This window comes from Acomys russatus, chromosome X, assembly GCF_903995435.1.
Source record: "Acomys russatus chromosome X, mAcoRus1.1, whole genome shotgun sequence".
NCBI classification, from domain to species: domain Eukaryota; kingdom Metazoa; phylum Chordata; class Mammalia; order Rodentia; family Muridae; genus Acomys; species Acomys russatus.
In genome coordinates this window covers 6,981,847-6,996,118 of record NC_067169.1, presented here as the reverse complement: position 1 = coordinate 6,996,118, position 14,272 = coordinate 6,981,847, and the positions used below count along the sequence as shown (strand labels likewise).

General features: G+C 41.0%; 1 non-coding gene across 1 annotated transcript; it reads left to right on the top strand.

The window, feature by feature from the left end:
* The first annotated feature begins 13,684 nt into the window (after nt 1-13,684).
* On the top strand, nt 13,685-13,822 carry LOC127186054 (small nucleolar RNA SNORA48). Its single transcript, XR_007830307.1, has one exon. It is a non-coding gene; the product is annotated as a small nucleolar RNA SNORA48 (small nucleolar RNA).
* Nucleotides 13,823-14,272: the final 450 nt, after the last annotated feature.

Genomic DNA, 14,272 nt, shown 5'->3' with positions numbered 1-14,272 from the left:
GATATGCGACCCCTGTGAGAGGGTCGTTCAAGCCACAGGTTGAGAACTGCTGGTCTAATGCCTTTATTGCTTTTTCTTTCCACACTCTTTCTTGCAAACTTAAAAGTAGAGATTACACTACTGAACACAAGACAGGTGTACAACTAAAGATACTACAGTAAGTCTCAATTTTGGGTGAATCACATTTCAGGTGTGAAAACTATCTTCCAGCAATTTAAAAGAAACAAACCTGAGCCATTTGGTCATTAACAAGCTAGTAGTAGCACAGTTTCAAGCACATGAAAAGCAAAGAGCCTCATTTTTAAGTTACCAACTAGAGGAATACTTGGTAGACAGTGGACACATTTCTTGTTATTTCTTATTATTTCTTGTCACTGACCAACAGAGCTAAAATTAACTTCACATAAAAAAAAAAGCCTCTAGCCAGGCACGGTGGTGCATACCTTTAGTCCCAGCACTTCCGGAGGCAGAGGCAGGTGGATCTCTGTGAGTTCGAGGCCGGCTTGGTCCACAAAGTGAGTCTAGGACAGCCAAGGCTACACAGAGAGACCCTGTCTTGAAAAACAAAACAAAGAAATCTAAGGTGTCATAGGGTTACTAGCACCATGATAAAATATCATGACCAAAGCAACTTGGCAAGGAAAGGATTTATTTTAGCTTATGTTGCCACATCACTGATTATTACTGAAGGAAGTCAGGACAGGAACAAGGCAGGAACCTGGAGGTAAGAGCTGATGCGGAGGCCATTTAGGGATGCTGCTTACTGGTTTGCTGTTCATGATTTGTTCGGACTGGTTTCTTATAGAACTTAGGACCTCCATCCTGGGATGGCACCACACACAATGGGCCGAGTGTTCTAATATATAAATATAGAGGGCACGCAACAGATCTGGTAGAAAGAGGTTTATTGTAGGAGGGGGAGAGGAGAAAGGGAGAGAAGTTATAGTCTGAGTGGGCCATGAAGGCAGACAGAGAGAGAGAGAGAGACAGCGACAGAGAGACAATGGGAGTGCAACTTGGAGAGACCTGGGAGAAAGCAAGACAGAGAGGAGGAGGGTGGGGGCGCCCCAGACACAGAGGGGGGAGAAAATCTGAGGCCAAGGCAGAGAGACAGCACAGTGACGAGTGTGGCAGGTGATGAAGTCAGAGGTTGCTATGCAACCTACAAGCAGGCTAGTTGGATTGGCTTGTGAACTAACATCCCTCCCTTTTCTATAATTAAAGAAAATGAGGAGCTAGGAAGGGTTGGCAAGGCAGGAATGAGAATATTGGACTCTTTCTCATGCAAGACAAGTCACAATATATAAATGTAGGCTCATTGGAAGCAGCTCTTGGACACCATGCAAAGGGGGAAGAGAGAGAGGAAAAAAAAAGCAAGAGCATCAAAATAGCCAGCTTATATGGTTAAGAGGAAGAGGAAGCCCCTGCCCTGAAAAGTTCATGATAGAGGGCAGGGTATGCCAGCTATGCCCTGCATCAGACAGGGATCAAGAAATGCTGGGAGAACTTGGACCCTGAATGTGCCTGATCTCATCTGATTTCAGAAGCTAAGCAGGGTCGGGCCTGGTTAGCACTTGGATCGGAGACTGCCTGGGAATACACGATGCTATTTGTCCCAGGTCTAATGCACACCACTGCGCCCTGAACTATCAATTACTAATTAAGAAAATATCCTACAGGTTTGCCTACAACTTGATCTTATGGAAGAATTTTCTTAATTGAAGTTCCTCTGTGATGTGTTAGGTTGACATAAAACTAGCCAGCATGGAAGGTTGCAAAGCATTTTATAAATGAAATAGGCCTGCATTTTAACCTATTATCACATGAATTCTAGATCTAATCTATGCCTGTTAGTATATACATACTTCATGTTCATGTATCAATTTATATATTTATTGGACAAGCAGTACCACCACATGTGTCAGCAGTAAGATATGTACTTCATATACATTAACCCTGAATTCAAATAACTCAATTTAACAAAGAAACTGAAGCTCACAAAGGGTAATAATTTGACTAAAATTTCATACTTCAGTTGAGGTAGAATTTTTAAATGATCTGTTAGCCTCTATGGCCCAAGCATATGTCTCATTCCCTTGCTCTAATAGTCCATGTTCTATTTCAGAGCTTGGAAGGTTTATTATTATGATGATGATGATGATGATGATGTTGATGATGATGATGTTTTATATATGTATATAGTATATATTGGACATAATACCCCTCAATGGATAGTAAGTAGTTTGTAGTTTTCTAAAGTTAGGCAAAGTAGACACAAAATATTGGTGCACAGACATAACCAATAAGATCATGTGAAAATAAATTATCTTTTACATTATATTTTAATAACATGATATAAACCACTTCTGCCCCGGCCGACCGGGGTTCGACTAACGCTCAGGAGGAAATTTTTCCTGTATAGAGACAGAACACTAGACACGAAGAAGGGGGGCAAGTCTGCATTCTGATCAAACCCCGTTTATTGAAAATTTTCACAGTTTATATAGGCACAGAGGCATGGGTATTTGCGCAAGCAAGGGTTGCTATGGATACCTAACTCTGGAATGCTCCAGCCATAAAGTACCTTTATGGCTGCTATAATTGCAGGAGAGAAATTCCAGGAAAGTCGTGAAGGATCTGGTTAGTCAGGAAAAAGCTCCCGGAACTGTTGCTCGCAGGCAGCTGGCCTTTAATCTGATCTTATCAGTAGTCTCACCGGAAAAGGAGTAGCTCAGGGGTCTAGAATGACCAGCCCCCACAATAAACCACAACAGGTGTCTAACTGCTGACCTACGACAAGGTCAGTTGGTTTCTGATGAATGGCAGACTGCTGGAGAAAAGGGAACCTAGGCTCTGACAAGATGGCTGAACATTGGCCATGTAGCCCGTCCCCTACACACTGCATTAAAAGAGGAAGTGAGAAGACTAAAGATGATGCTCCAATGTTATAAAGAGTTTTGGGTGACTCTTCAGACAGTATTTTAATTTGTCCATTTAATAGTGTATTTCACTGTCACATTTTCACACACAAATATATCATTGTACCACACTCTAACCCCCACTACTCTTCCTATTTGGTACTATTTTGAATAGATGTTTCCTAAAATGCATATGTGGCTCAATAGTCTCTTTCTTTAAAATGTACATTCACAGAAGAAATGGAGTCCGCAGCCTGTGAGCAACCACCCTCCATTGAGAAGACTGCAGCAAAGCCACACTCTGAAATTTACTGCAATAGTGATAAAATGGAATAGAAGTGTGAAATGGGTTACAATCTCTGGGGAGCAAGTGTGATGACTTGTCATCTTGGCCAATGAATACTGTCCCTGTGTGCTGTATCCAACATTTAAACCTATGACTCAAAAGTTTAATCTGCCTATTCATAGTCAGACACCACTGCTTGCCAAATATAGAGACATATTGCTGCTGATTCTACTGTGTGATTTTCTGAGTATATTGAAACATATATACACTTTCAGCCAATGTAAATAATTCAGAACTAAAAACTTCATTTAAAATACATTAGTACTAGGGACTGTTAGATGAGCCCCACTTTAAATGACCACACCTCTGAGAGATGTGTTTCTTTAGAGATATAAACAGGATGCGTTGTTGGGTTAATGGCCATTCTGCAGTAGCATTCTGCTCCCTGAGAGCCATGAACAATTCTTCCTTGAGTCTTCAGTTTACCATCAAGCTGGTGCCAATACCAGAAGCTTCTCACAGAATGTGCTGAACACCTCTGCCAAATACAATGGCCCATGACATCCCTTGATGGCCTCTGTTGATTGACCTGAAATGCAAAGCAGGTCCTACTGTGCTGGCTTAGTCCCATTCCCTCATGGGAGGTGGGAAGAGATAATCTATGGTTGTTTCCCTTAAATATTTACTGACACTTAAACATGCCACCTGAACCATTGGGCATTATCTCAGCACTTGGGAGCTTGGGAAAAGCAGAGACAGGTGGATGTCTGAGTTCAATACCAGAATGTAAGTTCCGGGCCTGCCAGGGATGTATTCCCCCCCACCCTCTCATACACATCTCACACACACACACACACACACACACACACACACACACACACACACACCAAATAAAACATCACCTGGGCTGGGGGATGATAATTCATCCAATTGATAATTTAATTCATCCAATGGATAATTCATCCAATGATAATTTAACACCAGCACTAAAGAGACAGAAGCAGGCCAAGACCAGATTGTTCTACATACTAGGTTCCTGGCCTGCCAGGGATGCATAGACAACCTGTATCTTAAACAACACAACAAAAACTCATCTAGGTAAGATGAGTTGGCTCAAAGGGTAAAGGCACTTGCCAGGGAGCCTGACAACCTAAGTTGCATCCCTGGACCACAACCTTCATATGTTCATTGGGGAGCATGCCCATACCACTCATACACAACATCAAGGAGTTAATGAACTTATCAAGAGGCTCCAGAACAGAAATGTGTTGACCACAGCCCTGTGCTATGTATAAGGAAGGTTCTAATTCAGTGGGTAAAAAACTAAAGGTGGTGTTTGAATGAGCTATTCTGGCAAATGGTCTTCATGTGTTTTCTCCAAGGAAGTGAGGAATAGCATAACAGATCAGGCAGGCCACCCACCATCCATCCCTTTTGTCAAATGCCATTGGTTGCTTTTTTAAAAAGATCAACCTAGGTGTCCACCAACTTTTGAGATAGCCCCACTGCTTCCACTCCCCTCCCTCCTGTCATTTGGAATGAGAAGACCATGAGAAAACAAAAGCAAGTGGTATGATGTATTCATAGCCATGGTATGTATGGAGGAAGTTACAGGAATGTCCCACTTTTGTTGTTGTTGTTTGTTTTTTGAGACAGGGTTTCTAGATGCTGTAACCATAGGAATCATTGTTTTAGGCTTCCTAGCTTTCAGAACATTACATATATTCTTCACAGGAAACATTAACAGTAAATGCCAAAGAATAGGGGAAGGAGCTGTGATTATAAGAGAGCAGGGTGGGGCTGGAAAGATATCTCAGCAGTTAAGAGCACTGGATGTTCTTTCAGAGGACCTTGGTTGGTTCCCAGCACTCGCAGAGTGGCTAGCAGTCCTATCTGTCACTTCAGTCCTTTGCTGTGCAATGGCCTTTTACGATGTGCTGCACTCACCCATACTAGATGCACCTGAAGAACCCTAACTAATGTGACTCCATTTTGTCAGCAGGCATCATCTTGAGCCTGTCCCTAAGTTCACTTCTCGTGCTGGAAAAAAACACAAACTGTTCCAGGAAAAGAACCACCCTATACCTGAGCCAGTCAGGGGACAGCTGGAAAGTACCTAACGTCCCCAGATGTTACAGATAGATTGCTTGAGCATTTTAAGGTTGCTGTAACCATACTAAAAACCCTGCCTAATGATGGTTGGGGGCTCTCGCTACTGATCTGCTGCTTAGGTGAGGTACGAGGGCCCTCGAGCTCGAATTTGTTTTTTTTTTTTTTTTTTTTTGCATCCTTATCACAATTTTTTTTTATTAATTTATTCTTGTTACATCTCAATGTTTATCCCATCCCTTGTATCCTCCCATTCCTCCCCCCCCCCATTTTCCCATTATTCCCCTCCCCTATGACTGTTCCTGAGGGGGATTACGTCCCCCTATATATTCTCATAGGGTATCAAGTCTCTTCTTGGCTACTTGCTGTCCTTCCTCTGAGTGCCACCAGGTCTCCCCCTCCAGGGGACATGGTCAAATGTGAGGCACCAGAGTATGTGAGAAAGTCGTATCACACTCTCCACTCAACTGTGGAGAATATTCTGACCATTGGCTAGATCTGGGAAGGGGTTTAAAGTTTACCTCCTGTATTGTCTTTGGCTGGTGCCTTAGTTTGAGCGGGACCCCTGGGCCCAAATCTGCCTATCATATTGTTCTACTTGTAGATTTCTAGGACCCTCTGGATCCTTTTATTTTGCTGTTCTCCCATGCGTCTCTCATTTAGAGTCCCAATAGGATGCCTTCCCCTCTGTCCCAGTTTCCTGGTAAGTGAAGGCTTTCGTGGGACATGCCCCTTGGGCTAGTATGCAGATATAAGTGAGTATATACCATTTGATTCTTTCTGCTTCTGGGTTAACTCACTCATTATGATCATTTCTAGCTCAATCCATTTATCCACAAATTTCGGGAATTCCTTGTTTTTAATAGCTGAGTAGTATTCCATAGTGTATATGTACCACAGTTTCTTTATCCACTCTTCTACTGAGGGACACTTAGGCTGTTTCCATGTTCTGGAAAAAGGATAGCATCTTCAACAAATGGTGCTGGTCTAACTGGAGGTCTATGTGTAAAAAAATGAAACTGGACCCATATTTGTCACCTTGCACAAAACTCAAATCCAAGTGGATTAAAGACCTCAACATAAAACCAGAGACACTAACTCACTTAGAAGAAAAAGTGGGAAAGAGCCTGGAACATATTGGCACAGGAGACAACTTCCTGAACAGAACACCAACGGCCCAGGCCTTAATGTCAACCATTAATAAATGGGACCTCATGAGGCTGAGAAGCTTCTGTAAGGCAGGAGACACTGTCAAGAGAACAAAGCGACAGCCTACAGACTGGGAAAAAATCTTCACCAACCCTACATCTGACAAAGGTCTAATATCCAAAATATATAAAGAACTCAAGAAATTAAACACCACCAAACCGAATAACCCAATTGAGAAATGGGGCTTGGAACTAAACAGAGAATTCTCAACAGAGGAGTATCAAATGGCTGAGAAACACTTAAAGAAATGCTCAACCTCCTTAGTCATCAGGGAAATGCAAATCAAAACAACTCTGAGATTCCATCTTACACCCATCAGAATGGCTAAGATCAAAAATTCAAGCGACACCACATGCTGGCGAGGATGTGGGGAGAGAGGAACACTCCTTCATTGCTGGTGGGAATGCAAACTAGTACAGCCACTTTGGAAATCTATCTGGTGCTATCTCAGAAAAATGGGAATAGGGCTTCCTCAAGACCCAGCTATTCCACTCCTTGGAATATACCCAGAAGATGCTCCAGCACACAACAAGAAAATTTGCTCAACCATGTTCATAGCAGCCTTATTCATAATAGTCGAGCTCGAATTTGAATAAAGGCTTTTTGCTTTTGCATACAGCTTAAGACTCCTGGTGGTCTTTGGGGATCTAGTGATCTGGGAATAACATACCCACCCACAAAAGCAGACAAAACCCTCATAAACATAAAATAATAAAATTGAGAGAATGAGAGAGAAAGAAAGAGGTAGCACACAATGAGGTACAAGTCCCAGTTTCAACCATGTTACAAAAAAGAATTCCCTAGGCAGAAAACCTAGTATTCCCCTTTACCCAATTAGAGCTACAGAATGTCAGAATTATGCCAGGCGGTGGTGGTACAAGCCTTTAACCCCAGTAATCCGGAGGCCAAGGCAGGCAGATATCTATGAGTTGAAGGCCCTCATGGGAGATAGTTTCAGATCAGCCAAGGCTACACAGTAAGACTATCTTCAAAAAGAATTTTTTAAAAAAAGAGAGGGCTTGCACTCCCGGCATACTCAGATAATCAAGTTTACTCCTTCTCAAGTTTCTGAAGGAGTTGAAGACCAAGTAGTTTAGTTTTACAAGGAAACTTAATTGTTTAGGGGTTAAGATGTTTCTAGGTCTAGATAAGTGTTCTAAGTTGATAATGATAAGATGTGATGGAGACAGATTTACATTCAGACATTTAGATGCGCCAAGATAGGAAAGATGTTTTCTTCAAGGATGTCAAGTACAAATATCCAAAACACTAAGAATGTAACATTTATATAATTCCTGATTGTGCCATGGTTCTTCTTGCCATAGGTAATCTATTGTATATATGTGTAATGATATAAATGGATATGCACAAAAATAAAATAATTTTTAAAAAGAAGGGGCTGGAGAGATGGCTCAGGGGTTAAGAGCACCTGTTGCTCTTCCAAAGATCTGGAGTTCAATTCCCAGCAACCACATGGTGGCATACAACCATCTATGAGATTTAGTATCCTCTTCTGACAGACAGGCATATATGCAAGTGGAACACTGTATACATGATAAATAAATAAGTCTTAAAAATAAAAAAGAAAAGAGTGAAAGAAAGAAAAGGAAGGAAATGTCAGAATTACACAGCCACCCAGAATTATCTGCAACCTGATACTACAGAAATGCCCTTATTTACATAAAAGATTTATTTGCCTGGAAAAGGTACCACAAATTTGCCCAGCCTAACCTACAGAGAACTCTTCTTCATATGGATAACCATGGGCAAACATATTTTATTACCGGTGTGCTAGGGTTAATTCAATGTTAGTAAATGACAGTGCCACATGTGAATATTTCTAACCCCCGCCCCACCTTTTTTTCTACAAACAGCACTTGCTTCAAGAAGTGAAAAAGAAAAACAGATGAACAAAAGATAATCTCATAGGAGTTTTAGTTAGTAAGAATGGATAGCAATAGGTTTTCTCCACCAATGAAGTAAGCCAGTTCAAATCAGATGAAAGCATAAAGGCGCAAACTTTGGGCAGGTTCACTGTTCCCAGGGAAAGAGGCCAGGGAAGTCACCATGGGGACATGGGAAGGGAGACAGAGATAGAGGGGGAGAGAAAGAAAGAAAGAGCATGTGCTCACAGGGATAGAGAAAATGCAAAAAGGGTCAACCAAAATGTGTGGATTACATAAGGAAGCCTTGCCCCTGAGCTAGGAAGTTCAGGGTAGAGGGTGAGGCATGACACTCATGCCCTGTAACAGGTAAGAACTGGATGCTTTGAGAACCTGGAAGCCAGATCCACTTTGATATGTTAAATATGCACCTCAGCCGCATGGCAGGGGTCTGGAACCCAACAGATAGTATGGATATTTACTGAGGTGTATCAAGGGAGATATTTTTCCTAATATTACAAGTCCAGTTAGAGTGACTTACAAGAAAAAGCCATTTTTACAGGCTTTACATTCTTTGACTAATATTTTATTTGCTTCTGTTTTTTGTGTGCGCTAAAATTGACATTACACTAGTCATTAAGTTTCTGAATTTGTTACGAATTTTCTCTTAGTTTGATGCTACACTCTGCACCCAGAAGAGACACACCAACTCCTGGAACAGAAAGAGTTTCTATTTTTGTTTAGCCCAGAGCTATTTGTGTAAACCAGGCTGCTCTCCTACTCCTAGAGACCTGCTTTGACCTGCCCTCCCACTCTAGTCCTGGGACAAGCATGCATCACCATGTCAGACAACTTCTCCTTGGTGTCTCAAAACCACAAAAAGCTTAAGGTCCTATTTATTTCACTTTTAAAAAGATTATTTATTATTTATACAGTATTGTCCCCACATGTGGGCCTACCCACCAAAAGAAGGCACCAGCTCTCATTACAGGTGGTTGGAAGCCACCATGTGGCTGCTGGGAATTGAACTCAGGACCTTTGGAAGAGCAGATGGTGCTTTTAACCTCTGAGCCATCTCTCCAGCCCTATTTCACTTTTTATAATGGCATTCATTTATGAGATTCAAGATGATGACTGAATTCTACCATGATACCTGATGTGCTTATAGAGTGAAAAATCTTAGCTGGACATTTGGAGGTCAGCGAATGTCTCATTGGACTAGGCAAAAACACTGACTGGCCTGAGTTGTCCAGTGACATTTGGTTTCGTAGCCAAATCATGGGTCTGTAAAACCTTTGGACTTTGGCCAGGCTGAGAGGTGAGCATAGATCTTACTGGAGAGCAAGTGGGCCTTTCCTTCCTAATGAGGGTGCGGTTTCTGTTTGAGAAAGGTAAGGTGCTGGTGGGGATGGTGATTCAGCTCTACACCTACTCTGGCTTTGGAGCTACCAAGGCAGCTACGATAGAAGACAATGCTCAGGTGCACAACCTCTACTTCCACAAGATGGCACCCCATGCTTGATATGCACAGTCTCATTTCCTAAGGATAAGTACATGAAGACCTTTTGCTAGAAGAGGTCCCAGAAACAACAAACTGTTGTGTAGCACTCCAGGCTACACGGAGACCATCTTTATACACAGCACAGAGCTGTAGTCAGTGTGGAGGAGATGATATTTCAGGCAATGACTATTACTAATTGAGAGGGATCTCATTGTGAATAAAGAAAATAGTCATCTCCACATGTTTCCTTGGTTAGGAAAGAGAACACAATGCATTTATTCTATCAGTATGTTTGTGTTTTCTATTATTTAAGTAGGAGAGTTGTAATATTCTAGTGTCGAGAGTTGTTTTGCCCACTGATTTTATTGTGGGAAAATACACATTCCATGTCATTGTTTTTTTTTTTTTAGCCATAGTTAGTGTACAATCCAGTGATATTATGAATAGTTGAACTTCAGTGATTACCACCATTTTGTGCTATTCACCTCTTAGCTACATATTTCCCCTTCTATCCTCATTGTCTCTGCTATAGAGCGTTCAGATTGTTATTTGGAAAGGCAAATCACCAAGGCAATTTTCCTTAGCATAGCACATTGCTGATGACTTCTATGCAGCCACTTCCTCACCCAAATGGGCCTGAAACAACTGCTCATGATGACTTAGATCACACACACAACACAATGATGTCCTGCTCAAACACATGTATACAACACAAAAGTGCTGTGAGGCAGAATATGAAAAATATAGTATAAACATGTTTTGATGTTTTCATGTCTGCATAGTATTCCACAGTGTTAATATTCCATAATAATTTAAATAATCACTTTGCGGATATGTGCTTAGTGTCTAACATTTTTACCTTTAAGAATATTTATGCTGGAGAGGATGTGGAGAAAGGGGAACACTCCTCATTTGCTAGTGGGAGTGAAAACTTGTACAACCACTTTGGAAATCAATCTGGTGCTTTCTCAGAAAATTGGGAATAGTGCTACCACAAGACCAAGCTATACCACTTTTTGGCATATACCCAAAAGATGCTCCACCATACAACAAGGACATTTGTTCAACTACATTCATAATAGCCAGAATCTGGGAACAACCTAGATGTCCTTCAGTTGAAGAACAGATAAAGAAACTGTGGTACATTTATACAATGGAATACTACTCAGCTATGAAAAACAAGGAAATCTTGAAATTTGCAGGCAAATGGATGGAACTAGAAAAGATTGGCCTGAGTGAAGTAACCCAGACTCAGAAAGGCACACATGACACATACTCACTTATAAGCGGATATTAGCCAAAAAATACAGGATAACCACACTATAATCCACCACCACCCAGCCCACCTACCAATTTTAGATGTCTCTCCTAGTACTCTCTCCCTCAGTTCTCCCACAATTTGGTCCCTCCTGCTTCCCACTCACCTCCTCCCCTACTCACTTCCCTCCCTCCCTCCTACCCCCATGTCTATTCTATTTACACTTTCTCAGTGAGATTCAAGCATCCTCTCTTGAGCACTCTTTGTTACTTAGCTTCTTTAGGTCTGTGGATTGTAGCATGGTTATGCTGTACTTTAGTGCTAATATCCATTTATAAGTGAGTACATACCATTTTGGGGAAGATCCACTTCTAATCTGGATCTTTGAGGTGGGAAGATAGGCATATCTTCAATCTAGACCTTTTGAGGTGAGAATATCCACCTTTATCTAGCTGCACCTTCTCCTGGTTGACTATATAGAGGACACGAAATAAGGCAGTTTGTTTACTCTTGGTCTGTTTGCTTTCATTCTTGCTAGCAAATCCATTCTTTCACTGGCATTAGAGCCTTCTTCTTTGGGATTCTGGCATATATTGATGACCAGATGAGACATCCAGCCTCATGGACTGAGCAACCACTGGATTCTTGAAACTTCTGTTTGTAAGCAACCATGTTAGATTACCAAGACAGTCTAATAAATCATATATATATATGTGTGTGTGTGTGTGTGTGTGTGTGTGCGTGCATGCATGTATATAATATGTATATATTCATTACATAAGTTCTATAAAGAACCCTAACTAATACAACTACTTTCATATTTGTCAGATTACTGATAAATTTAAAAGAGTATTTTGTTTTTCAGAGCCATGTACTGTTACTGTGGATTACATGAAAAGGAAAAACAGATAGGCGAAGTGGAGACTTGTTTCCATCGACCCTGCTGTTGAGTGAGCCATGTAGTGTACAATAGAGGAGACTTGCAATACCCTCTTTGTATTAGAAGAGGTAAAGGAATATTGCTGTTAAACAATTTGTTACTTGGATATTATGTCACCCTCATCTGCTGATCAAAGTGGCAAGTAATCCAACTTCTAGCTGCTAGGCAGAAAACCAACTTGCATAGGATGATTATGTTGGCATATTTCCACTTCAGCGAGTAATTTATGAAGGGAAAATTGAGAGGTTTCATGAATATCTCAGACTGTCAGAGGACTGATTATCCTCGTGCAGCAGCTCAGGAAAGCACTACTTTACTCATGATTTGCCGGGAGCCATGATCTGAAGAAAGGGTTTAGGGCAGCAATCCCTTTAGGAGCCCAAAAACCCTTTCACAGGGCTTGTATATCATTGTGAGTCATCAGAAGAGGGATTCTGATCCCATTACAGATGGTTGTGAGCTGCCATAGGTCGCGGGGAATTGAACTCAGGACTTCTGAAAGAGCAATCAAGTGTTCTTAGCTGCTGAACCATCTCTCTAATGACACTTTCACAGGAGTCACATATCGTATACTTACAGTATGATTCATAACAGTAACAAAATTACAGTCATAAAGTAGTAACAAAAAATAATTTTATGGTTGGTGGTCACTATAACATGAAAAATATATTAAAGGATCACAGCATTTGGAAGATTGAAAACACTGGTTTAGGGCAAATAATATTGTTACTGTTTTGACAGTTGTAAATATATATTTAAGTTTTACAATATGAAATTCTGATAGTTACAGTAAATTATATAGTATGATGTTGTTGCAGAATTAGCTTTAATACTAGAATAATTGATAACTTCCTTGATAGCAGCTTTAAGTCAATGAAATATCTCATTTTGTTTCTGTAGCAATTATCAAAGCACTGGAAATTTGTTGTAGCACTTTAAAATGATTTTTCAGAATGTGTGCCTCCCTCCCACAAATGGAGTCATTGTTATTTCAACAGCCAGTACCTATGAATATGACTCCTCAACAGAACATGGGTGTTTTGATCACCATTGTGTATAAGGAGGCTTATGTGTAGACAGATTGTGGACTATACCACAGTTGTGTTAGGTAGGTATTTGTAAATATCCCTCTGTTTAATAATATAAAATGATACACATTTAACTATTTGCCATTTTGAGTTGACATGGCACTAATATAACACTTGATTTGCCACACTGGTTTTATTGACATTCTCATTTAATCAATGGAGTTTAGTCTTTCCTCCAGACTATAAATAACCATAATCCATTTATTCTTGCAAATGCTTATTAAAAACAAACCATGTATCACATACTAATTTGATTTTAAGATGAATGAGTCATGGTAACATGGTAAAATTTTTAAAGGTAACATTCAATACGATTGATAGTATAGTACAAAGCAAAAGTAGAGTAGGGGAACAAAAAATGGCTACACTGATATGGAGAGAAGAAGTGAACCAATGTTTCTTATGAAGCCATCTACAGGGAAGTCATGTTACTAAGAATATCAGAAGGTGCAAAGCAGCTATCTATAAATAATAAAGGAAACAAGTTCTCCCTGCGCCCAGTGGACAAACACACACCTTGTTGGTGGTGGTGTTACATCAGTCAGGAGCAAAGAAGATGGCAGCCCTTTGTTCATCCTAGCTTGATGCCTGGCTTGGTGGGCAAAGCTGTTTTATACCCAGGACTCAAAAAAGATAAAATAAACTCTAGGCAGTGCAGTACAGGAAGAGGAAGATAGACAGAAAGACCTGTGGACTACCATGCTGCCCACAGACCTGCCCTCCAGTGCACAGCACAAGTGGGCCATAAATGCCCTCTTGCCTCCATGCCACTCAACGAGGCAGAGAATGTTGCCCAGGGACCTGCTAGCTGCTTTGCCAGCCTACAGCTGGAGCCACCCCAATGTGAGAGTATCTGGTGGACAAACAGGAAAGAAAAAGAAGTGGAGCAGCTTGAGCATTATGAAGAGAGATGGAACTAGAAACTCGAAGATGGAGAGTGAGTTGCTTGTTATGAGTGGCCAGTCCTTCCATCTGGGGCCATGGTAGTCCCAATACAAGCTACCACAAGGATTACCATGGGGGCTACATGAAGGCTAAGTAGGGGTAGGAGTTACTGTGTATGTCCATGGTTCATATTAC